Source organism: Rana temporaria, chromosome 1, assembly GCF_905171775.1.
Source record: "Rana temporaria chromosome 1, aRanTem1.1, whole genome shotgun sequence".
Lineage (NCBI taxonomy): Eukaryota > Metazoa > Chordata > Amphibia > Anura > Ranidae > Rana > Rana temporaria.
Genome location: NC_053489.1, coordinates 202,097,595 through 202,122,841, shown reverse-complemented (window position 1 = coordinate 202,122,841; position 25,247 = coordinate 202,097,595). Strand labels below are relative to the sequence as shown.

The 25,247-nt window shown below is 41.5% G+C and overlaps 1 non-coding gene across 1 annotated transcript; it reads right to left on the bottom strand.

Moving 5' to 3' along the window:
* Window positions 1-637: 637 nt before the first annotated feature.
* LOC120925656 lies at window positions 638-796 on the bottom strand. The gene has a single exon (XR_005746874.1). It is a non-coding gene; the product is annotated as a U1 spliceosomal RNA (small nuclear RNA).
* Window positions 797-25,247: the final 24,451 nt, after the last annotated feature.

Here is a 25,247-nt window from a genome sequence, read left to right as displayed (position 1 = left end):
AATAAAGTGGGGGAAGGGATAGTGGAGAGGAGAGTGAAAGAAGTGGCCATTGTGGTTAAACAATGACCAGGCCCTCCGGCCAGGAATAAAAAATTCCTCCGGTCCTAGCCAAAAGGCCCGGCCCAGGAGGCAGGTGGTAAAAAAAGCATGTATCTGGTGCAGTGACCGTGGTATCTTAAATCAATGTGTCCCTCACACACAGTGATCTTCAGATACCCCTGGACTGCCACTCCAGGGGCACATGCACCATAGGCTTTTCGTTCCATATCCGACCCCCCGACCGGCCAGTGCAGCCCTCCACCCCTGCCAGCCAACCCGGCGGATTTGCATGGTTCTACCCCGTTCCACCATACAGGGCATTACCAGCTCCTCCAACCAGATCGCTGACAGAGATAGCACTTACACCAGCCAGCCAGAAGGCCAGACTAGAATTCGGCAAAAAGACCAAGACCAAGCGCAGCACCCATCCTCACCAGGAGCACCCTTCCAGATGGCTCAGACTCAACCATGGGCCGGCCCCCAGTATCTGTCGGGCAGCACAGCGTAGTCCCTGCTGAAACCATCCTTCCAGGTACAATGACGTCATTGGACTGCATCCACCCTCCCCATGTAGGAGGTGCTTCAGCGCTCCGCTGACAACTGATAAGGACAGATACCACACCCAGTCCTAGCCAAAAGGCCGAGAAGCGGCAGGGAAGACAACCACGATCAGCACAGCCTAGAGTGTGCAATAGCCGTGCCTCGCCCTGGGAGAACCACCTTCATGATCATGGTGTCTCCCCTGCCAGGTAAGTATTGAATCGATATTATTGCCCTTCAATCAATAGTGAGTAAATATTGCTAACTACACTCTCTGAGAGGATCCCCAATGTAAATAGTTTTTAGGAGGATAAATAAGAGATCTTAGTGAGAGGGAGGGATATATAATTCATCTCCAGAGGCACATTATCCCATCTCCATCATCACCATTACCACTGATAGACTCATTATTGAAAGAGGAACTCCATCTTGGATCTGCTCCATTTTAAGCTTAATGCAGCTCCACCCACCCATTTTGAGGGGTTTGCTCGGCAGACATCGTAAAGGTCCTATCCATTCATTCCAAGCAATCCAATTTATTTGCTTCTGAGGGAAACTAGCAGTGTGTTATTATTTAGATGATTCTTGCCTGCTCAATTTAATATTACGATTGCAGGATTAACGGTGCACTTTTCCTTAAACTACACTCTTTTACTGCTTGTGAATACTTTAATGTCAACAGTCTGGGTCATGGGCCATTATAACCACAGTTGCCCTCACTGCTGACTACTGGTCCATATTGGTCTGAGATTGGAGCCAAAACCACCTGACCTTTGTGCCAAAGAAAAACCAAGAACCACTGAGGCCTCGTACACACGGCCGAGGAACTCGACGTGCCAAACACGTCGAGTTCCTCGGCGAGTTCAGCCCTGAAGCCGCCGAGGAGCTTGGCGGGCCGAGTTCTCCCATAGAACAACGAGAAAATAGAGAACATGTTCTCTATTTTCTCGACGAGTTCCTCGGCGGCTCCATCGGGCCGAAAGTGTACACATGACAGAGTTTCTCGGCAGAATCCGGCTCTGACCGACTTTCTCGCTGAATTCTGCCGAGAAACTCTGTCGTGTGTACGAGGCCTGATTCTTTATAATTTACACTCGATTGTACTGAATGTAAAGTATCACAAAGCTCGATTGAACCCACAGTATTTCTCTGTGCACGCATAATAAAAGAGATATTTTTTATGTTTTTAGTTTGACAATGCTTGTCCTAGTTTTAACAGATGTGTGTGTGTGTGGCATAGAAAGTTTCACCATTCTTCTTTGCTAGATATATTCAGTTATCTGCCTAGAACTTAGAGAACCTGTGATGTGCCACTAGCTACGTTGGGAGTTTAATATACAGGAAAAGGGAGGGGGTGTCTGAGCACCTTAACTAAAGAAATTGCCCTACTTAGACATATTTCGTGAAACACAGAGAAATATTTGCAGAAGAAATTGAAATGATTGTGAAGATTTTTGTTTTCTTACTTTTAATTTTAGAATGCTGACATATTTTGCTGTGATTTAGAAAATGTACTGTGTTTTAAGTGTAAAGCCTGCATTAAAAGAAAAGATTGGGGTACAGAAAAACATGCATACTCACCTATGTGTGACACTGCAACTGTCCCCTGCTGGCTTGAGAGTTGGCCATAGATGAATCGATTTTTTCAATCAGCCAGTGGGCTGTTAAAAAAATAAAAAATAAACATATTTTCCCATCTACACATGTAAAGTGGATTGGGGATTCCTCCCCTCTGTGCTATAGTATGTTGACAGCAAAATACACTTATTCGCTCTGTGAAAATATAACAACTGTACTATTCAATTATTAGATCAACTCCACTTGAACGAATTCGGCCATAAATGGGTCGAAATATGTCTGGTCCTTGCAAAACCAGCTGAATTTTGTGGCCAGCTTAAAATTAAGAACTAAACTGTCACATGACCACTGATTTCTCATCTCTCAGTCTACAGCAAAGGAGAGCAGTGACTATCAGAGTCAGGAGGTCAGGAGGTTCTTAGCTATGTGTTAAAAGGCAGAGCAATCTATCAAACAAGAAAATTAATGGATTCCGTAATAAAATGTTGGAATCCTTCCCTGCCTTGTCAGATGCCCCATCAGGCCGGTCTGGACACAGAGAAATATGCTCCAGAAGCCTGAGGAAAGACCCCTCCACTCTCAGGTTAACTGCTTTGCACAATTCCCATTCGACCACTGATAATGTGGATCCGTCAGTTATTACAGGGTAGCCTGACACACAGGCTCATTACTCTTTTGGGATTCCATATCTCATCGGAAATTAACAATAAAATATGGAAACATGAAATTGTTGACTTGCTTTCGCTAAATAAATGCTATTGATAAGTCCAGGTGTATTGACATGCAACCATAACTGAAAAAAGCAATCAGCCTCCAAGAAAATTTGGCAACTGGCTGCAGGGTTTTTGTCCATACGCTAGCATTCTGTTTGCAGATTTGAGTGCATCTCTATTTTGCTATCTAAATTTAATGTGGGTGCTTACAAAGTGTACAGTGGTCAGTGCTGGTACAACTATAACATAAAGTTCAGACAAAAAATGTTGTTACAAAAGGAGCTATGATTCAATTTTCAGGATGGAAGCTTGCAGTCACTATTATGTGTCCACATAGACCTTCCCGCTTTCAGTTCAGAGCCAATGCTTCTGCTGGACTCAAGTGGCGGCACTACCTAAAAGAGGTATCAAGGTGGTACATGTACATTTTAGGTAGTACATGTAAATTTTAACATGAAAACTCCATCTATAGGGGTTCACTGAAAAAAAGAAAGAAGCTGGAATATGGCCATACTGCAAGAACATTTTCTTCTACTCTTAACATTAATTTAAGAATTTCCCCATTAGGTATTATCCCAAAATAATAAACGAGAAGAAGATAAAGAAAATTTGGTCTAAACCATCATCTTTCCAACCCCAGTAGTTCATTAGTCAATATGCATCTTTGACAAAACTTGGTCAGAGCTTATGGACCAGATGCCCTCATGGCAAGGCTGATATCAAATCGGCCTTTCATCTTCTCCTGGTCCACCCAGAATGTCAGGATTTGTACTGTATATGATGATGTGTGCCTCTTCATGGAATGCTTAACATCTTTTTACTATTTCAAAATGTTCAGTAGTTTTTTAGAAAGGGTAGTACAAGGAGAACCCATATTAGAATCTCTTCTGCGCGATTATTACTTTTTATTATTATACAGGATTTAAATAGCGCCATCAGTTTACACAGCTCTTTACAAAATAAAGGGGGAAAGTACAATTACAATACAGTTCAATACAGAAGGAATAGGAGGACCCTGCTCATGGAGCTAACAATCTAAAGAGAGGGGGGGGGGGTGGTATAAAAGGTAATAGCTGCAAGGGATGATCTGATGGAGGTTAATCAAGTACAGTTCTTAGGTGTAGGTGGGGTAGGCTTCACTGATTTGATGAGTTTTCAAGGATTGCCTATAGGCTGACAGGGTAGGAGCTGACTGGACATACTGGTGCAGGAAGTTCCAGAGGATGGGGACGGCTCTGGAGAAGTTAAACTGAAAGCAAGCATGGGCGGAGGTAACAAGGGAGCTAGAGAGCAATTTGGGAGATATCTGCAGATGAGGTTGGTGATGTAGCTGGGTGCAATGTTGTGAATTGCTCTTTATGTTGTGGTTAGTGTTTGAATATCTCAACTAATTATTATTTTGATCTTTAGGATAATGTACTTTGTCAACATCTATTATATATTGGGTTGATTTGTGATTAGTTCTCAGTTCCCCTGGCAGACAAAGCAGAATATCCACTGAAATTCTCTTTTTGGTTATTGAAACTGACACATATCCGTCTATCTCAAGAACAACCCACAATTCTTGCTTGGAGAGCTAAAATCGAAATAAATAAATAAAAATAAAAAACTTAAACACCACATCCAATACTTACTGGGTCATTTGACCTTTGCCTGTGGGATTGTTCATACGGAAAGAGTATTTTGTAGGCATTTTGTTGATCAACTAAAGGGGTCATATCACATTTACATCAGAATCACTGTCTATGCTGGAAAGTTTTTCAGTTTATTTATCTTTATTGGAGAATTATACTGCATACACATGATTGTTGTTAATGGTCTAAAAAAAAAAAAAAAAATTTGACGTGATTCTTATCAAGCCTGCCTTGCCTACACACGACGCGTACGACGGCACTATAAAGGGGAAGTACCGTTCGGATAGCGCCACCCTTGGGGCTGCTTTTGCTGAATTTGTGTTAGTAAAAATTTGGTGAGAGACGATTCACGCTTTTCAGTCTTCCTGCTTTTCAGTCTTCCTGCTTTTCAGTCTGTTACAGCGTGACGAATGTGCTATCTCCATTACGAACGCTAGTTTTACCAGAACGAGCGCTCCCGTCTCATAACTTGTTTCTGAGCATGCATGTTTTTTTCACGTCGTTAAAGCCTACACACGACTGTTTTTCATGACGTGAAAAACGACAACGTGAAAAACGACACGAAAAAAATAGAGCATGTTCAAAATTTTTAATGCCCATTTTTCACATCATGAAAAATACTCTGGAGGCTACACACGGTCATTTTTAATGACCATTTAAAAAAATGTAATTTTTCACGTCATGAAAAACGGTCGTGTGTATGCGGCTTTAGAATGGTCAAACATATAAGCAGGTTGAGGCAGTACCCAGCTCTGTGTTTGAACTTTACCCTGATGCTGAGGGATTTTGTGGATATGAGATTTGATTATTTCAAAGATGAATGATCTGTGGAATCTAGGCTGGCCTACTGGACCAAAGCAGATTTTTCTACATAACTTTACATCATTGGAAATGTTTCCCATCATCATGGCTGTAGAACTGTGAGGTGAACAAATCAATTGTCTAGAGTTTTCATTTTATGCCTAACTTCACTGGATTGTCCAGTAGCTAACATCTGCATGTATTAATTATGCATAGGTGCGACCGCTGATGCATCTAATATGGGTTTTAATTAAGATGAACTATGCTGTTTGGGACAATGGGAATTGTCAGAAATAATTGTAATCACTAGACCTATATTTGCGCCGAATGTAGATACTATAGAAGTAGTCTAAGCATACCAGTTGAGGTAACCAGGATCTGCTGATGAAGTACCAGTGGAATGCACTTGTCTCATGTTTTTTCCAAATGTTCTCTTTTGGGTAGATTTGCTTCAGGTAATATGATATTAGTTATCTACAATGGAAGTAATGACCTCAGATGGTGTTGTGTTGGCAATCTGATTTATACGATTAGGAAAGACATTGAGCACTGTTGCACTTTGTAATAAGGTCATTATAGTCTGATCTTAATTTGTCCCTCGCACGGTTTGAGTAAACTGTGTCCCAGGCTCCCTCCTACAATGCGTTAGGATGTTGGTAAATTCCAGGGTTTTTAAATTTGTGTGTAATCTGGGAGATCAGGTGGTTTGCATCTTTAACTTTGGCCTCCTTTCCTCATTTGAAAGCAAGTTGGCTTTGGTCGGGTGTTGCATTAGTTAAAGACTTTCAAGTCAGTGGCAGATTTTTTACCTTGCTAGTCATAACGTTATATGGTTATTCCCCTCAGTGGGTTGTCTTCAGAAGGTACCTGTTTTTGTGATGAAAAATAATTCATTCAGATTTTTTTTTTTTACTCTCAAATGTGTTTTAACTATGCTTAACCTTTCATCCAGCACTGAAATAAATGTTTCTGTTAGTGTGAAAAAAAGTATAACGTAAAAGTAGTAGTAGTAGGAAAAAAAAATCCTGGGTGGATTAACAAAGATTGCAGCACACTAAAAAATTGCAAATTTCTATATCTTCCTTTAACAAATTATTATAGATGACACACACAAATTTGTCTATTTGTGTCACGGTGGTGGGGGTGCACCAGATTTGAATGTGCTTTTGGCCCAAATCTGAAATCATCTTTCACTGACATCATCATACATTTTCTCCTTCCTGCATTGCTGCCCTCTCCTGGCAGTTCATGCGCATCTCCCTCTCCCCCCCTTGGTGCAGTGCTGATCATTGCTAATTGGCACTGTGCACCCCTTATCTCTATAGTATTTACATCACTCTCATAATGTTGTATGTTTTAGAGCTGTTTTCAAACTAGAACATTGACACAAATGCTTCATAATTTTGGTGTATACGAACAATCAGATTATGAGATTACATGGTGGAAACTGAGATACAATTCATAACTTACAATCATAAGTCACGATTATATCTTAACTACAAATCAAAATCCACTTCTCTGTGTGGCATATTGATCAAATGGATTGTCTACTAGAGATTGATTATTCCAGTAAGACGTGACCATTTGGAAGCAAAATCAATCATATATTGGAGCGTGTATGGCCACCATTAAACTTTAAAATGAAGGTAAACTCTTTAACTCTATAACTCTTATCTCATACTTTTTTTTCATTTACTGATCTGTAAACATGTAAAGGTAAAGTAATAATTACATCAGAAATACCAATAAATTTGAAGCATTAGGCCTACTGACTCTGCACACACAAATGTAGCATAAATTTATCTGACAGTGCTTGAGGATTACTTGAGAATGGTAGGAATTGTTGGGCTTCATGTAGAGGTCTGTGACAATACGATTGCCAAGAACTTTTCCTTTAAAAGTTTAAAGAACGGTTGATCAAACACTTGCATTGCAGCTTGTTGTGCCTGAATTATTTATGAATCCTGATGCAGAATTAAAGTGGTGAAAACATGATACCTGTTATTTGCTTGAATTGAAGTACTGGATGGAAAATGTATAAATGTACTACCAAATATTATACCTTACTATACCATGATGAACTGTGTCAAATTTCACCTGTATCTCGCAAATTTTTCATTAATTAATATAAATTGAAGATACAAAGCATTATTCTTCTTCCTCCAGATATGATATTTTTAGTATTGCATTGTCAGCACCGCTGAGTGCACGTTTTAATACACCACATATTAACAAATGTTCCACAGCTGTTTCCCTTGCAGTAGGATAACAACATTACACAGGTTCTATTTGATTTGCCGGCACTGGATAATGGGAGGAGGTCACTTGTAGTTCAATGGTCCCGGTCATGTTCTGGAGATATTAACTATTGCTTTCAGTCAGTCTTCCAGATTTACAGGGGTGAAGTGCAGGTCAATATTACACTTGGGCAGATGAACCTGATAAGTCACAGAATGGAGGAAGCATTGCATCGCAGTGTTCTGAAGAGCAGGCAGATTGCTTTTTATCAGTGTTCCTTTCATGGATGAGCAGAGAGGTTTGTGCTCACTAGAGAGAATAATGCTACTGGGTCCCATGCAAGTTTCCTGCACTCTTTACTTGTCTGTAATAAGCAGTTATTTATAATTAGTGCATACTATATGCATTAAAGCAGAACTCCAGGAAACTTGAAAATTCTCGGCTGCAGTGGGGCTGTGCCCACAATATAAATGTTAACTGCTTGTTTTGGTCCAGGGGCCTGGAAAAATAGATTTACATACCCAAACCTCCACTCCAGGAGGCTTCTGGACTGGTCCCAGAAGCCTCCTCTCTCCCATCCTCCTACTGTCTAGGTCCTTTGACATCATCTAGGCAGGGTCCATAGCCCTCCACTGGAAGTGAGGACTCAACAGTCTACCTCCAGAACATGGGGGAGCGCAGTGTGTCGGGGGAGCAGAGTATTGGGTAAGTTAAATTGCTTTCATATACCCTAGACCTAAACAAGCATTTAACCCTTGCATTTAACCATTGTAGGGGCAGCCCCACTGCAAGGGAGAATTTTAAGGTTTCCCTGAGTTCAGCCTTAAGTCATATGACCCTTTGTAAAGAAAGCTTTTATAGTTTATCATGCCATACTTTTTGGTGACTGATGTACTCTTTTCTTTTTCATGCTAACTCTTTTCATTTAATAGTTCCTTCCTACAAATTCCTCAGCTGATTTCCATTCCTCTAGGGCAGTGGTCTCCAAACTGTGGCCCTGGGGCTGGATGTGGCCATTTGCTTGCCTCTCTCCGGCCCTTGGAGCACTATTCCATCCACAGCTGACACTAATAATAGGGCACCATTTCTTCCTCTGATGCCAATTATGGGGCACCATTTCCTCCACAGACACCAATGACTGGGCACTATTCCTCCCACTGATACCAACAATATGACACTATTTTTTCCACTGATACCAACAATGAACCACTATTGCTCCCACTGAACCCAATGATGGGGCATCTGACCCTGGGGCACTTTCTACTCCCACTGGCCCCCCTAAGCTCTGAAGGACAGTGAACTGGCCCTTTGTTTAGAAAGTTTGGAGACTTCTGCTCTAGGAGTTAACATAACTCTACTAATTCTGCCCAGACTATAATTCAGAGTGCAAGTACTGGTGTATAGCCACATACAGACATTGATGTCCATTGGGTGGCTGTATGCAGCATCTGTGGCTCATGGGTGAGAAAATAGCCCCACATTTTGACTTTACATCTACCTGCATGAGCCTGAAGGTACTGGTAGTTGTAGCATACTGGGAGCCTGGTAATAAAAGCTCATCCCATATGCATATATTAAAAAACTGAGCTTTCAGTTTGAATCTGCAAAATACAGAACCTCATATATAACTCCCATAGCTTTATGTGTAACAGTCTTGATGAAGGAGCTTCGCAATGCTTCTTAAGTATCACTATTCGTCATGGGAATAAAATACAAACTCATAGAGAGTTTAGTGGTTGGAAATAAACAGATAGGTGAAGGTTAAAAACAATAACCCCATTGTGAAACGGTCCCAAAAAAGGAAAAAGTTACAACTGTAAATGCAGAGATCAAGAGGGCAGTTAAGACATCTTAACCACAGCCCAAAATGGGTCCATCCAAGAGCATGGACAGCCAAAATACTCCAACACTAGGGACCAAGGTCTGACTCTTCACATTCACAATTTGTTTTCTTACAGTAGATAATTCCCCCCCCCCCCCCCCCCCCAGCAGTGATTTAGCAGCCTGTTAGCTTTCTTATCTCTAATCTAAGCACAGCAGAGCAGCAAAGGAGCAAGGTAGAGAGAAAAATAACTTAGACAATTTTATTCTTTCTCTTGATGCCTTGATGCTTTTCTTCAGTGTGTACAGCTTCTAATGTCATCCTCTGTTTTTTTCTTAAAGTTTATGCAGTTAAGTATGTGTACATTTTTGAATGACTATAGACCAGTCACAGTTAAGAATATGTAATTGTTTTAGTGTCTATGGTCAGGTCACAGGTTCACTGTAATTGCCAAATTTTAAAGAGATCAGTAGGATTTTTTTTTCAAGAATCATACTTACCAAGGTTTGATGGTGCATCTGTCCCCCGCTGGCTCTAACACTGAGAACCGAGCGATCAAACACTGATGATTGCTTTGCTTTCAGAACTCCTTGAGCAGAGAGCTAGTGTCTGTCAAGCCTCGTACACGCGATCAGTCCATCCGATGAAAACGGTCTGAAGGGCAGTTGTCTTAGGTTAACCGATGAAGCCGACTGATGGTCCGTCGTGCCTACACACCATCAGTTAAAAAAACAATTGTGTCAGAACGCGGTGACATAAAACACAACGATGTGCTGAAAAAAAAGTTCAATGCTTCCAAGCATGCGTCGACTTGATTCTGAGCATGAGCGGGTTTTTAACCAATGGTTTTGCATACTAACGATCGGTTTTGACCTATCGGTTAGCAATCCATCGGTTAAATTTTAAAGCAAGTCTGATTTTTTTTTAACCGAAGGTTAAATAACCTATGGCGCCCACACACGATCGGTTTGGACTGATGAAAACGGTCCATCAGACCGTTTTCATCGGTTTAACCTATCGTGTGTACGAGCCTTTAGTCACCGCTGTCTGCTCTGCCTCCCCTGCGTTTACTGGAGTGCTGAGCAGTGGAGGAGCATGAGCTGCCGGCTCAGGCTGTCAGTGCTACACTGAGAGGCTGCTCCAGGTGCCAGTCCAGGATTCTGGTTGGATCCCGCCCATATTGTTGTGATCTTTCCTCAGCCTGGACTGGCTCTGTGCTATCAGCCGACAGCGGGCTTCAGCCCACTGTCTGCTGAAAAGGGGTCACAGGAGTGAAGAACAAACTGAACTCATGTGATCCACAGAAGTAAAGTCAAATGAGCTTTGGCTATACTTCTGCTTTAAAAATTTTATTTAATTATTCGAGTCATTAATAAGCCTCAAGAATTTAGTCAGTTACTTTAGACTGATCTAATGTCAGTCAGTAACTTTAGTCAGAAATTCTACAGAATATGTAAAGTATAGTTTAGTGCATGGATCCTCAGTAAATATGGTTTTCTTGCATCAATCTGTTCTTGAGGCTTAGGTATTTACATTTTTACTACTTCCTATCATGTAATTATGTTTAAAATTTAGGCAATGGCTTCCTTTAAAGACTTTTATAGACCGTGAAATAACTTTGCTTCTTTTGTGATAACATTACTTCAGTTTTCTGCATTCAGGGACATAAACTATATCCTTCATTTTACATTCCAATTAATTAGGCACTTCATTTGAAAGCTGTAGTCAAGCAAACTGCAAATGCCTTGCAGCTGTATAAAGCTGTATTTTCTGAATAAATATCAGGAGCAATGCATAACTGAAATAATAATTGTGGCCTTAGCAAAATAGCATGTATAATGATGAAATCCTATTGGTACATTTTTTTTAAAGTCAGTAAACATGTATGACTTCTTTATAAAATCACATGCAATGCCTGATTCTACTTAATCAGGTCTCCGACATCTGGCACAGACTGGCTGCCAAAAATGTATTGTATGTCACCTCAGACCTGGCAGATGTTTTGCAGGAAAAAAAGATAGGGAAAAGTCACAGATGCAATGTTGAAAGCGATTATTATGCATGCTGCAGATAAATCCTCCTGAAGTCTTCCTAATGACACTCCCTGTATCACAAGCTGCTGCGCATGAAGAACGCAAGCAGCTAATTAACACCAATGCTGAATGTGTCCTGATTTGATGAATGGGAGTCCTGAAAAAAAAGTGAAAAAAATGAGCATGGCCTGTCTACAAATTAGAGACAGGCGAGAAAACTGTAGAGCGGCAATCAAAAGATTTTTTAAATGCCAAAATGCCATCTTGTACTCAAAACACAGTTTTCCTTCGTTTTCTAAATCAGATGTGTGATCAGAACTAGTAGAGTGTGAAAAAATAAAAAAAATATACAAATAATTTTTTTTTAGCTATGGAAATATTGCATATCAAAGCCCCCTTGAATCCTTTGTCAGTCAGTTTTCTTTATATAGTAATAATCTTGCCTCATTTTTACATTATTATCTTACATATTTACATAGTAGGTGAGGTTAAAAAAAGACACAAGTCCATCAAGTCCAACCTGTGTGTGTCAGTATTACATTGTATAACCCTGTATGTTGTGGTCGTTCAGGTGCTTATCTAATAGTTTTTTGAAACTATCAATGATCCCTGCTGAAACCACCGCCTGTGGAAGGGAATTCCACATCCTTGCCGCTTTTACAATAAAGAACCCTCTACACAGTTTAAGGTTAAACTTATTTTCTTCTAATCTTAATGAGTGGCCACATGTCTTATTCAACTCCCTTCCACGGAAAAGTTATTCCTATTGTGGGGTCACCAGTATGGTATTTGGGAATTGAAATCATATCCCCTTTTAAGCATCTCTTCTCCAGAGAGAATAAATTCAGTGCTCGAAACCTTTCCGCATAACTACTGTCCTCCAGTCCCTTTATTTGTTTTGTTGCACTTCTCTGTACTCGCTCCATTTCCAGCACATCCTTCCTGAGGACTGGTGCCCAGAACTGGACAGCATACTCCAGGTGTCTTGTAGAGTGGGAGAATTATCGCTTTATCTATTGAGTTAATCCTCTTTTTAACCACTTTAAGGACCTTGCCTGTTTTTAAGACTTGGCATTTACAAGTTTAAAAAAAAAAAAATTGTTAGAAAATTACTTAAAACCCCCAAATATTATACATTTTTTTCTAACACCCTAGAGAATAAAATGGCGGTCATTGCAATACTTTTTGTCACACCGTATTTGTGCAGCAGTCTTACAAGCGCACTTTTTTGGAAAAAAATCACCTTTTTTAATGAAAAATAAGACTTATATTGTGAAAGTAAAAATTCTACAGGTTGCATGTTTTAAGTTACAGAGGAGGTCTAGGGTTTTCATATGTGGGCGCTACTCACGTATGCATTCTGCGCGCAAGCTCGTTGGGACAGGGGCACTTAAAAAATGTTTTTCTTATTTATTTTACTTGATTTTATTTATTTTACACTGTTTTGAAAAAATAAATACAATTTGGATCACTTTTATTCCTATTACAAGGAATGTAAACATCCCTTGTAATAGAAAAAGTAATGACAGGTCCTCTTAAATATGAGATCTGGGCTCAAAAAGACCTCAGATCTCATATTTGGGCTAAAATGCAATAATAATAAAAAGAAAATTGTCATTTGAAAAAATAACAAAATCAAATTGGCCCTTTAAGACATATGGGCGGAAGTGACGTTTTGACACCGCTTCCGCCCTGCTATGCTATGGAGACGTGTGGGGGCCATCTTGCCCTCATCCGTATCCATTACAAGCAGGAAGAAGGACCCGATCGTCTCAGCCGATGCAGACGGCTCCGGAAAGGCGGCGGAGGGCGCGGGAGAGTGGCAGGAGGGGGCGAACTGTAGACGTTTATGGCGAACTGTGTCAAAGGCTTTTGCAAAATCCAGATACCCCACATCTATGGGTCTTCCTTTATCTAAATGGCAGCTCACCATAGAAGGTTAATAGATTGGTTTGGCAAGAATGATTCCTCATGAATCCATGCTGATTACTGCTAATGATACAGTTTTCATTACTAAAATCTTGTATATAGTCCCTTATCACTCCGTTCAAGAGCTTGCATACAATTGATGTTGGGCCAACTGGCCAACTTAAAACTACTCGTGGCTATAATGAATTGTCGGGTCCCAGCAATACAGATAAAAGTAATTGAAAGTCATTGAAAAATAAAAATGCGTGGGGGTTCCCCCAAATTCCATTACCAGGCCCTTCAGGTCTGGTATGGATATTAGGGGGAACCCTGCGCCAAATTAAAAAAAAAACGGTGTGGGGTTGCCCCCAAAAATCCATACCAGACCCTTCAGGTCTGGTATGGATTTTAAGGGGAACTCCACACCAAAATTAAAGAAAATGGCGTGGGGTCCCCCCAAAAATCCATACCAGACCCTTATCCGAGCACGCGACCTTGCAGGCCGCAGGAAAAGAGGGGGGAACGAGAGAGCACCCCCCTCCTGAACCGTACCATACCACATGCCCTCAACATGGGGAGGATGTCCCCATGTTGATGGGGACAAGGGCCTCATCCCTACAACCCTTGCCCCGTGGTTGTGGGGGTCTGCGGGTGGGGGGCATTTCAGAACCTGGAAGCCCCCTTTAACAAAGGGGACCCCCAGATCCCGCCCCCCCCCTATGTGAATTGGTAAGGGGTACATTGTACCCCTACCATTTTACAAAAAAAGTGTCAACATTTTAAAAACGACAGGAGACGGCTTGAGACAAGTCCTTTATTAAAAAAAAAAAAAAATCAATTTTTGATCTCCAGCGATGATCATCAGCGAGGATACGACGCACACGATCCTTCTTCCACCGGAGGCACCCGACGAATGACGTGCCGCCAGCTGGACAGCTCTTATATAGCTGAGGGCGGGCCAGAGGCACAAGGGGAATCGTCGGGGTTACCCAGTGACGTGTACAGGTGACCCAGCCCCCCTCTGATGCAATGCAGGTTTCCCGTTGCATGCATGGTTCCTTCTGCCCAGTCTATGTCTGAATATTTAAAATCCCCCATTATGATGACACTTCCCACCTTTGCCGCTAATACAAATTGTAATAGGAGATCCATCTCCCCCTCCTCCCCTAGGTTAGTAGGTTATAGTATTACATTGTAGGTGTAAAAACTCTGTGCTGGTAGCATTATGAAAGTCACAGCTACCAAGCTCTCTGATTACCCCCCCCCCCACACACCAAAAAAAAAAACTCTTATAAACAGCTTTGTGAGCAAAAGTGTGTAACAGGCCTGGAACGCATTACGGCGTCCGCACAATGACATCATTGCGCGGCGCCTCATGCGTTCCACCTTGCAACGCGGAAGTGCGCCGGCGAACGGCGCTTCTTTCAAACTAAGTGCGAAGCACTACAGCTGGTTACTGGCCTATAAAGCCACTCAGCTTAGACACAAGCCTCGTTCTATTATTGTCAGCCGTAGCTTGGCCACGCTACAGAGAAAGGTGTCATCACTCCCCATGCCGGAAGATCGCTCCAGCCTCAACTACTCCTTTAGTGCCATCTGCAGTTATTGCAACTGGGAGCCATTGCTGGGGACAACCTTTAGAGACTTCCTTGCTGAACATCCTTTACCACAGAATCCCTATTGCCTATACTGAAGCCTGCAAAATGGATAAGTAGCTATTCTATTACTTGTAGTGCTATAGCAAGATCTGCTACTAATGTGCCAGCTAAACAATTGCTATTGTTTATCATGTCTTCTAACTATCAACACATTTAGGATATACTGTTGTGCTAAAGGACTGTCTCATAAGGAATATCTTAAAGGGACATCTACACTCAAAAACCCTGAGCTTTATTCACCTCTCATATGTAACTATTAGTTGCCACTACAACCTTTGTATTACTATATGTACTCTCAAAGTACCTGAGCTATACTGCCTCCCATATGTAACTATTAGTTGCCACTACTACGTGTACTCTCAAAGTACTTATGCTATATTGTCTTTCCTACGCAACTATTAGTCTGAACATGTTCGCTCTAACTTTTCTATGCTAGGGTTTGATGCTATTTTATAGCATCTCCCTTAGTGGCCTAATACATTCCTATATGCTTAAAGTGATATGATGTAGAGAACTCCCAAACTCCTGTTTATGAGGAGTGACGCCTGAGGTCCCTTACTGATAATCACTTGCATATTGAGGTGTATTTGAATATTGATCTTGAACTATAATTTTAAACGCTAAGCTTTGGTCGCATGTTGTAATGCGTCCATGCTTAGTAGCTCAACGCCTTTCTTTATGTGACACAGAGATGATGTATATATCCCCCAAACTTCTGTTGCGAGGAGTGATGCCTGGGGCCCAATACTGAGTTGTCGCATAGAGAATTGCATTGAATTCCTTGCTAACCCCAGTTGTGGTTCACTCCGTTCACCAGTGCTGTTACAAAGTGATGCTGTTTAGACCAGTGTTCAGTGGAGCCTGTCAAACTACAGTAGAGTGCCAGACTACAGTAGAGCTTGTGTGTGAGATATTTATTACTGTATATGCAGGCTGAGTTTATTGCAATAATATATTAAGAAGGTCCAGTTGGGCTTTAACATTTTGCATTTTTTAGCCCAAAGAGGGAGCTCTAGGCTGCTTTTAACATCTGTTGCAGGGGCTGCTTGGCATTCTGTTGTAAAAATACTCTTGTTTACAGAGCACAGTAGTTCAGGCTGATATTTACACACAGCCTGAAACTTCCTTCAGACAAAGCCAGCAAGGGTTGTATGGCTGTTACTGCTGTGCTGCCTCTGTAGATAACTGATAGGGCTCTGGAAATCGTTTGGGATGCATAAAATGTTTATTTGTAAAAACAGGCATTGTATATGTATAGCAAAATGTATAAAAAAAATATGAAAATGTATCTCTGATGAAAACAGACCGATGGACCATTTTCATCGGACGAACCGATCGTGTGTGGGCCCCATCGTTTTTTTTCCCATCGGTGAAAAAAAATAGAACCTAATAATATGTAAAAAGGTACTACAGCGCTATTACTAAAACCATATAAAATACTAAAGATAAGCTGCAGACACGTGAGGTGCACAAAATCAAAGTGAATAAATAAGAAAATATTGTGTTGCGCTGATAATCAAGTAAAACATTGCATACATATATATATACCATATACATAAATAAGAACCCCCTACACCTCAAATCAGGGAGGTATATGTGCAAAAGATAAACAAAAACCACTCAAAAACTATAATGTGAAAAAATTCAAATAGAACCAGCAAAAATAGTTCATGGAAAAAAACACAGTTCAGTACATAGGCTAATAGGAGACAGGTGTGAGATCCACAGTCCTCTGGTGTGCAGCTGTCATTATAGCAAAAAAAAAAAAAAAAAACCTTTTCCTTCTGGACTCCCCGATTAACACAGGATATCAGCCGCTCATAAGGAGAAAAGAAAGATATATGGTGCAAATAACGTAATAAAATGGGAAATGAACCCTGCAATACAATGATTGCACTCACGGAACCTCGATGGTAAAAAGGCTCAACTGCAATCAGTCATTGAACGCCGCTCAGTGCTACGATCTCCTCAGAAGGACGGATTCGACCGTCGATCGCGTCACTCGGCTTCTCCCCCACGCGTATCGTCAATAGCTACTTGACTTATTCAATAAGTCAAGTGGCTATTGACGATACGCGTGGGGGAGAAGCCGAGTGACGCGATCGACGGTCGAATCCGTCCTTCTGAGGAGATCGTAGCACTGAGCGGCGTTCAATGACTGATTGCAGTTGAGCCTTTTTACCATCGAGGTTCCGTGAGTGCAATCATTGTATTGCAGGGTTCATTTCCCATTTTATTACGTTATTTGCACCATATATCTTTCTTTTCTCCTTATGAGCGGCTGATATCCTGTGTTAATCGGGGAGTCCAGAAGGAAAAGGTTTTTTTTTTTTTTTTTTTTTGCTATAATGACAGCTGCACACCAGAGGACTGTGGATCTCACACCTGTCTCCTATTAGCCTATGTACTGAACTGTGTTTTTTTCCATGAACTATTTTTGCTGGTTCTATTTGAATTTTTTCACATTATAGTTTTTGAGTGGTTTTTGTTTATCTTTTGCACATATACCTCCCTGATTTGAGGTGTAGGGGGTTCTTATTTATGTATATGGTATATATATATGTATGCAATTTTTTACTTGATTATCAGCGCAACACAATATTTTCTTATTAAAAAATAGAACCTGTTTTCAATTTTTCTTATGATTAAAAAAACGATCGCCTGTGGGGAAATCCATCGGTCAAAAATCCATGCATGCTCAGAATCAAGTCGACACATGTTCAGAAGCATTGAACTTAATTTTTCTCAGCACGTCGTTGTGTTTTACGTCACCGCGTTGGACATGATCGGATTTTTAACCGATGGTGTGTAGGCAAGACTGATGAAAGTCAGCTTCATTGGATATCTGATGAAAAAATCCATCGGTCCGTTTTCATCAGACGAACCGATCGTGTGTATAAGCAGCATTAGGGCTAGAACCGAGCTAAAGAACAGCCTTTTGCTGATGCTGTGAGAGTGACAAATTCTGCATCACTGAATTATTGCTGCTATTAATATTATTACTTTTCTGGGCTCCACTACATTTGAGATCAATAATACTGCACTTTATGATTTATAATATTGCAATATCGTGGTGTATCCCACTGTTTTTTATGTGTAGTTGTTGCTCACATAGAACAAATTGGTGTCAGTTTAATATTATTTATGTTCAAGCTTTTTTTTTTATACTTTTGTTTACCATATTTCATTCCTTTTATGCATAGCATGGTTTTGGAATGACAAGAAAACATCCCTATTCTTATCTTATATGTCCTAGCTTTTGCTGTTTCCTAATAATTACCTGTTCATCCTGCTTTGTCTCTTGTTTTCATTCAATTGCATATTGCATCAGTATTGTTAGCACCTGTAAGCTACAGCTGATTAATCATGATTAGTGAAAGGCCTTACATACCTGAGTTCAGTTCGGTGCAGGTTCAGCAAACATTGCTAAAGTTTGGGTGCAGAATTTGTACCCCTTTGAAATAATTGGAAGCTGAATGTTTAACAGTAGTAATGGCCTTTTTCGAGGCTAATAGGAAAGGGATTGTCAAACAAATGGCATGAGGATGGGGTACTGCTCCGGTGAACATGTTACAAAGCAAACCATTAAAATTCAATATTCCATTTATTAACAGACCTGGGGGATTGCCCCTTGCCCTCAACTTGGTGTGTACTTTGCCCAGAGGGACCCCCCTGTAATAGCACTATGTCTCCATGTTGATGAAGACAAGGTCCTCTTCCCCAAAACCCTGGCCCCGGAGGTTGTGGGAGTCTGTGGGTGGGGCAATTTGAAAGCCCCAATTAAAAATAAAAGCGCACCTAGATACCACCCCGGCATTTGAATGAGTAAGGAGTACCATAGTAACCCATCTCATTCACAAAAAAGTAACAAATCCTTTAAGTTGCAAAAAAAGCAAATAAGTCTTGCAGTGTACATCCATTGTCAATCATGTCATCTAGCAATGCAGATTCATGTCAACCACAACACGACACCCCTTGAAATAAAAAAGCTGCTGACTGCTGACATTGCACTGCAGACACTGCAGGCACCTGCCATTTCATTAACAATCACTGACAGCTGTCATATAGTAGTTGGAGGAAACCCCTCCATGATGTATGATGTTCGGCTCCCACCAAACTGGTTGAATATCTGGCATTTAATTGATCTCCTGAACAAGCAGAATTTAAGAGAAGTCAATCAGTGAAAACAAGCACACAGGTAAAACACTGAGGCAGTGTAAGACTTCAGAGCAGGAGCTATTTAGCCTATTTAGCTATTTAGCTATTTACCCTCCCAGCAGCCAGCATCATCTGAAGACATATTCCTGGGACCTGCTGACTACTGGGAGATGTTCACTGGTGGACATTGAATATGCACCCATCAGGTCCATGGACCACAGTACCACCAGCAGGTGTTCTAGCTCCTAACAGTGCTCCTCTCTTTAAGATGTGGCCTCAGGATGCACCAAAAAGCCCTGACTAAGAAAGTCCAAATTGGCTCCCTGGCATTACTGCACAGCAACATCTACAAAACAAAATCTGCCTTTTGGAACTTATTTGCATAAAGCAAATTCATAGTCCATTTCCATGTAGTACTTGAGGAGTCCGTATTTACGTAATAGTAGGAGTTTCAGAGACATCTGGGTTCTTGAATATGTTTGCCAAGAGGGAACCCTGCCACAGATTCTGAATTAGACAAGGTGCTTTGCTGCCTTTGGTTTTAGGTTAGGTGCCCTGCCAGGGCCTGCAAACAGGCAATATGCCATGCTGCCAGGGTTGGGTTACAGTCTAGGTACTTTACTTCCAGGGTCTGGTAACAGGCACTGGGGTCTGGTAACAGGCTAAGTGTCCTTCTTTAAGGTGCGTTGAAAGTCTAAATCCCCTACTGCTGATATTTGGTGACAGACTGGATGTCTGAACACTGAGGTACCATGAGTCATTAGAGTGAGTGAGTGAGTGAGTGAGAAACTTATATAGCGCAACACATGCGACCTGAATCGCCTCTGGGCGCTTGGTATCCATTCCCTGGGCCCTCAGAAGAGATGGGTCTTGATCTTTCTCCTGAAGGCCAGGTGGTTTACCTCCAATCGGATGGTGGTTGGTAGAGCATTCCATAGTCTGGGTCCTTGGACCGAAAATCTTCGTTCTCCTTTGGACTTGTATCTGGCTTTGGGTATCTGGAGTAGATTTTGGTTGGTGGATCGCAGAATGCGATTGGTGTTGTGAGATTTTAGTTTCTCGCATAGATATTGGGGGGCATTTCCCAGAATACACTTATGCGTTAGACAGAGTGCTTTGAAAGATTCTTTTACGGGCAACCAATGAAGGGATCTCAACGAAGGTGAGATTGATTCCCATGTTTTTTTCCCAGTCACAAGTCGAGCGGCCGTATTTTGAACGAGATAGAGGGCAAGATAGAGGGCATTTGCATAGTCAAGTCTGGAGTTGATAAGTGTCCCCACCACGACTGCTATGTCTTTTTTTGGGATAAAGGGAGTGAGTCTGCGTAGAAGGCGCAGCAGATTGTGCGATCCGCTGACTACTGACCCTATTTGTGCATCCATTGTCATGTAGGTGTCGAAGATGACTCCGAGACTTTTGACTTTGGTGCTGGGGGTGAGGGATTGGCCCAGAATGGGCGGGGGCATCCATGTTGTTGCGGGATGAATCTTCCGATTGGCCTGAAATAGAAGAAGTTCTGTTTTTGAGCCATTGAGTTTAAGGTAACTCTTTGTCATCCAATTTTCTATCAAAGAAAGGCATTTCTCTAGTCCGAGACAATGATCCTTTTTGTTGCAGATGCGAAAATTGAAGAATTGTCAATGAGATCTATCAGCCACACAGAAACCCCAGGTAGACTGCTTGATTAATAGAACCTGCTCTGGGTGTTAACAGTCATTTAGGCCTTTTCAAGGCAGTAGTTCCCATAGCCTGGTCCCCGACACACCCGGAGTCATAGAGATTCAATATGGGTAACAGAAAAGCTCAAATGGAACCCTTCCATATCCCAGAGTATCACTATTGCTAGAACCTTTGTGCACACAACTACCAGTCAGTGTCTGGATCACCAGACTTTAGTGCAACAGATGGCAAAAGGAACTCAAGTTGGCCTCTGAAAAAATCTAAACGCAACAACTCACAGTAGGCATGTGACAAGAATGCAAACTTGGAAGTGCCAGACCAGTCAGCTGATGGAAGCTTAACATTAAAGGGGTTGTAAACCTTCCTGTTTGTTGAGCCGAGAACGCGCTGGATCTCTGCCTGGTCTTCTCAGCTCTTCATTTGATAGATTGATAGCAGTGCAGCCATTGGCTCCCGCTGCTGTCAATCAAATCCAATGACACGGGCGCTGGGAGCGGGGCAGAGTCCGGCATTCATGTCAATGGACGCAAATGCAGGACTCAGGAGTGTGCCCTCAAGGTACCCCCCTTGGGAAAGCGCTTCACAGAGGGGGTTATTTGAGGCAGGGAGGAGCCGAGGGACCCCAGAAGATGAGAATTGGGGCCACTCTGTGCAAAACAAGCTGCACAGTGGAGGTAAGATGACATGTTTTTTTTAAATATTCAAACCTTCACAATCAGGAATCAGGCTGGGAAGCAGCGGACAGACAGCGACATTGGCCTGGATATCAGGCAGAAAATCAGCAAAGTCAGGCTGGGTAGCAGGTTGTGAATCAGTGTAATCAGTCAGGATGCTGGACTTCTGGAGCAGGTTCAGGGTGCATGACCTGGACACTAAAACTGGTCCATGGAATAGAGTGACACCAGAAGGTGTTATCATTTCTAACAATGGGAGACTAGTGTTGGTATCTCTAGCAAATGGGTAGGTTGAACTTTTTGTCTAACATGCAGGGGTAATACTGTGTGTTAAAGAGACATTGGTGCTGTAAAAAAATTACATAAATGCAACCTTCAAACAATTATTAGTAATACTCATTGGTTTGGCATATAGCAATATCACTTTTTGCTCACTTGCAGAGATATAACTGCTTCTGGCATCTCTGCTATCACTGCAAGTTTTTTTGTCTTTATAACTGACCATTTGAAGTTTATTTGGCTTGTATTATAGGATTCTATGCATAACTGAAAGCTACAATAAAATTAGAGTAATTCCAACAGCCATTTTGTTTGATCACATAGGGAATCGCCTAAAGCAACCAGAAAAATAAAAAAAGTGGGCACAACAAAGTGAGGAACTGGAATAAAGGCAAAAGAAACATAATTAAATATAATTAGACAATAAAGGTACATACATAAAATACGTTATAGGTAAAACAATGTTATGAACGTGAACTTGTACTTTTATGTGATAAAGAGAGTAGAAAAGGCCAATAGAGAAGACGTATCTAGTACAGCAATATAAATGATCAAGCATATAAATAATTGATGCTGCAGCGGATCACAGGGAATAAAATATGGGTTAAGAAAAGGGTAAAGGGCATTACAAACACAGATCTGCTGAAACGATAATTTCATTCCAAAACATAAACTTATTATCTACACCTGTCTTTATGATACAGCTGCATAATAATCCTCTCCTGTGTACAACAGAAATTACCATCTAATCCTTTTATCCCACTAAAGGTTTATACCCAGATCCGCTGTGAATTAATCTTGATAAATCTCCCTGATTTATTACCATGGCAATGGTCCTATTTTCCTTGCTTTTCAAAACACCTCTGTTCTATTACTGACAGGCAAGTACAGTTATGTAATTTTTTGCAAATGATACCTTTATTATACTGAGTAGTTTGTGTAGTTTTATTTAAAATTGTCAGTAATTTATATGGGTGTAATATTTCCTGTCACCTAGGTACCAACATGCTATTTATTATATAAGCACCGCTATATGACCATAACCAAGTACAATTTTTAAAATCATACCAAATGTAATATTTCCAATAATTTTAATATTATAACTCTCACAAGAAAATGCCAGCATATATTGTATACATTGTATATTGGACTCCATATCCCCCCTCCCCCCACATCCTGTTAACCTTCCTGGCGGTATGATTATTTCAGATTTTAGGTGCTGAAAGCGGTACCATTATTTTGCAAGGAAATTTGGCGTTTTATACTGTAGGCCTGTAATTCTTAGGAATAACTCATTTAAATCTGACCAAACAAGAGTCTAGTAGGCATCCCGGGTATGAAAAAGTTTGAAAAAAAATTATAAATTAAAATATAATAAATAATTATAACAAATAATAATATAATTATAATAAAAATGATTCAATATTGTAATCAACTCAAAATCACTGAAATTTACTCAGTTGCAGAATTGTCGCTGTCATTACTTTTATTTTTTTATGACGAATTTCCCCACAAATCGCTATCGCACAATTCTGCAAGTGATTATAATTTATTATCGCTGTTTTCTAGCTGCTCTAAAACCCCTTTTGACATAAAGGGACACTTTTGGTTGCTATGGACAATCTACAGTTTGCAGGCAGAAAGAACAGTTTTTATTATATAAAAGAACATGTAGGGCACTGGGCAGACCACTAGGGACAAGGGGGGGGTGTATTTTTTACATACAGTACTGTAATCTATAAGATTACAGTATACTGTATGTAATGTGTTTGTTTACTTTTTTGAATTTGGCGCCGTTCTCCGCCCCTGTGCGTCGTAACGTCGCAGGGAACGGAGATCTGCGGCACACGGGGACACTGTGTGAATCGAGCGAGGACCTGCTCGCTCACACAGCGCGGCGGCAACGACGGATCCAGGGACAAGGTAAGTAACTTTGTCTCTGGCTGCAGCGAGCCCGAGTCTGGCTCGGGGATACCGCTCTTGGTATAAAAATCTTACCCCGAGCCAGACTCGGAAATACCGCCAGGGGGGTTAAAGGGGTTGTAAAGGTACAATTTTATTTTCCTAAATAGCTTCCTTTACCTTAGTGCAGTCCTCCTTCACTTACCTCGTCCTTCAATTTTGCTTTTAAATGTCCTTATTTCTTCTGAGAAATCCTCACTTCCTGTTCTTCTGTCTGGAACTCCACGCAGAAATGCAAGGCTTTCTCCCTGGTGTGGAGTGTCGTGCTTGCCCCCTCCCTTGGATTACAGGAGAGTCAGGACGCTCTCTACGTTGCAGATAGAGAAAGGAGCTATGTGTTAGTGGGCGTCCTGACTCTCCCGTAGTCCAAGGGAGGGGCCGAGCATGACACTCCACACCAAAAAGTAAAAACGACTACAGACAGTTTTTGCCAATTTCTTTATTAAAAAAGAAGTGTCCGGGGATGTACATCATCAATCACGCCACCCTGCATCTGTGAACAACAAGTTTCATGTCCTGCCACAGATTCTCATTTGGATTTAGGATTGGCTTTTCACTGGGTCATTCTAACACATGAATATGCTTTGATCTAAACCATTCCATTGTAGCTCTGGTTGTATGTTTAGGGTCATTGTCCTGCTGCAATGTGAACCTCCGCCCCAGTCTCAAGTCTTTTGCAGACTCTAAGGCCCCGTACACACGACAGAGTTTCTCGGCAGAATTCAGCGAGAAACTCGGTCAGAGCCGGATTCTGCCGAGAAACTCTGTCGTGTGTACACTTTCGGCCCGATGGAGCCGCCGAGGAACTCGTCGAGAAAATAGAGAACATGTTCTCTATTTTCTCGTTGTTCTATGGGAGAACTCGGCCCGCCGAGCTCCTCGGCGGCTTCAGGGCTGAACTCGCCGAGGAACTCGATGTGTTTGGCACGTCGAGTTCCTCGGCCGTGTGTACGGGGCCTAACAGGGTTTCTTCTTAGATTGCCCTTTATTTGGCTCCATCCATCTTCCCATCAACTCTGACCAGTTTCCCTGTCCCTGCTGAAGAAAAGCATGCCCGCAACATGATGCTGCCACCACCATGTTTCACGGTGGGGATGGTGTGTTCAGGGTGATGTGCACTGTTAGTTTTCTGCCACACATAGCGTTTTGCTTTTAGACCAAAAAGTAGAATTTTGGTCTCATCTGACCAGACCACCTTCTTCCACATGTTTGCGGTGTGCCCCACATGGCTTCTTACAAACTGCAAATGGGACTACTTATGTCTTTCTTTCAACAATAGCTTTCTTCTTGCCACTCTTCCAAGGCCAGATTTGTGGAGTGCACGACTAATAGTTGTCCTACGGACAGCTTTTTCCACCTGATCTGGGATCTCTGCAGCAGAGTTCACACAGGCCTCTTGACTGATTCTCTGATTAATGCTCTCCTTTCCCCGCCTTTTAGTTTTCACATATGTGCGATTCATTCGCATTGCTCATTGCCGAAAAAATGTGTGCGTTTTCTAGACATTGCAGTGCGGCTCAGGTGCGA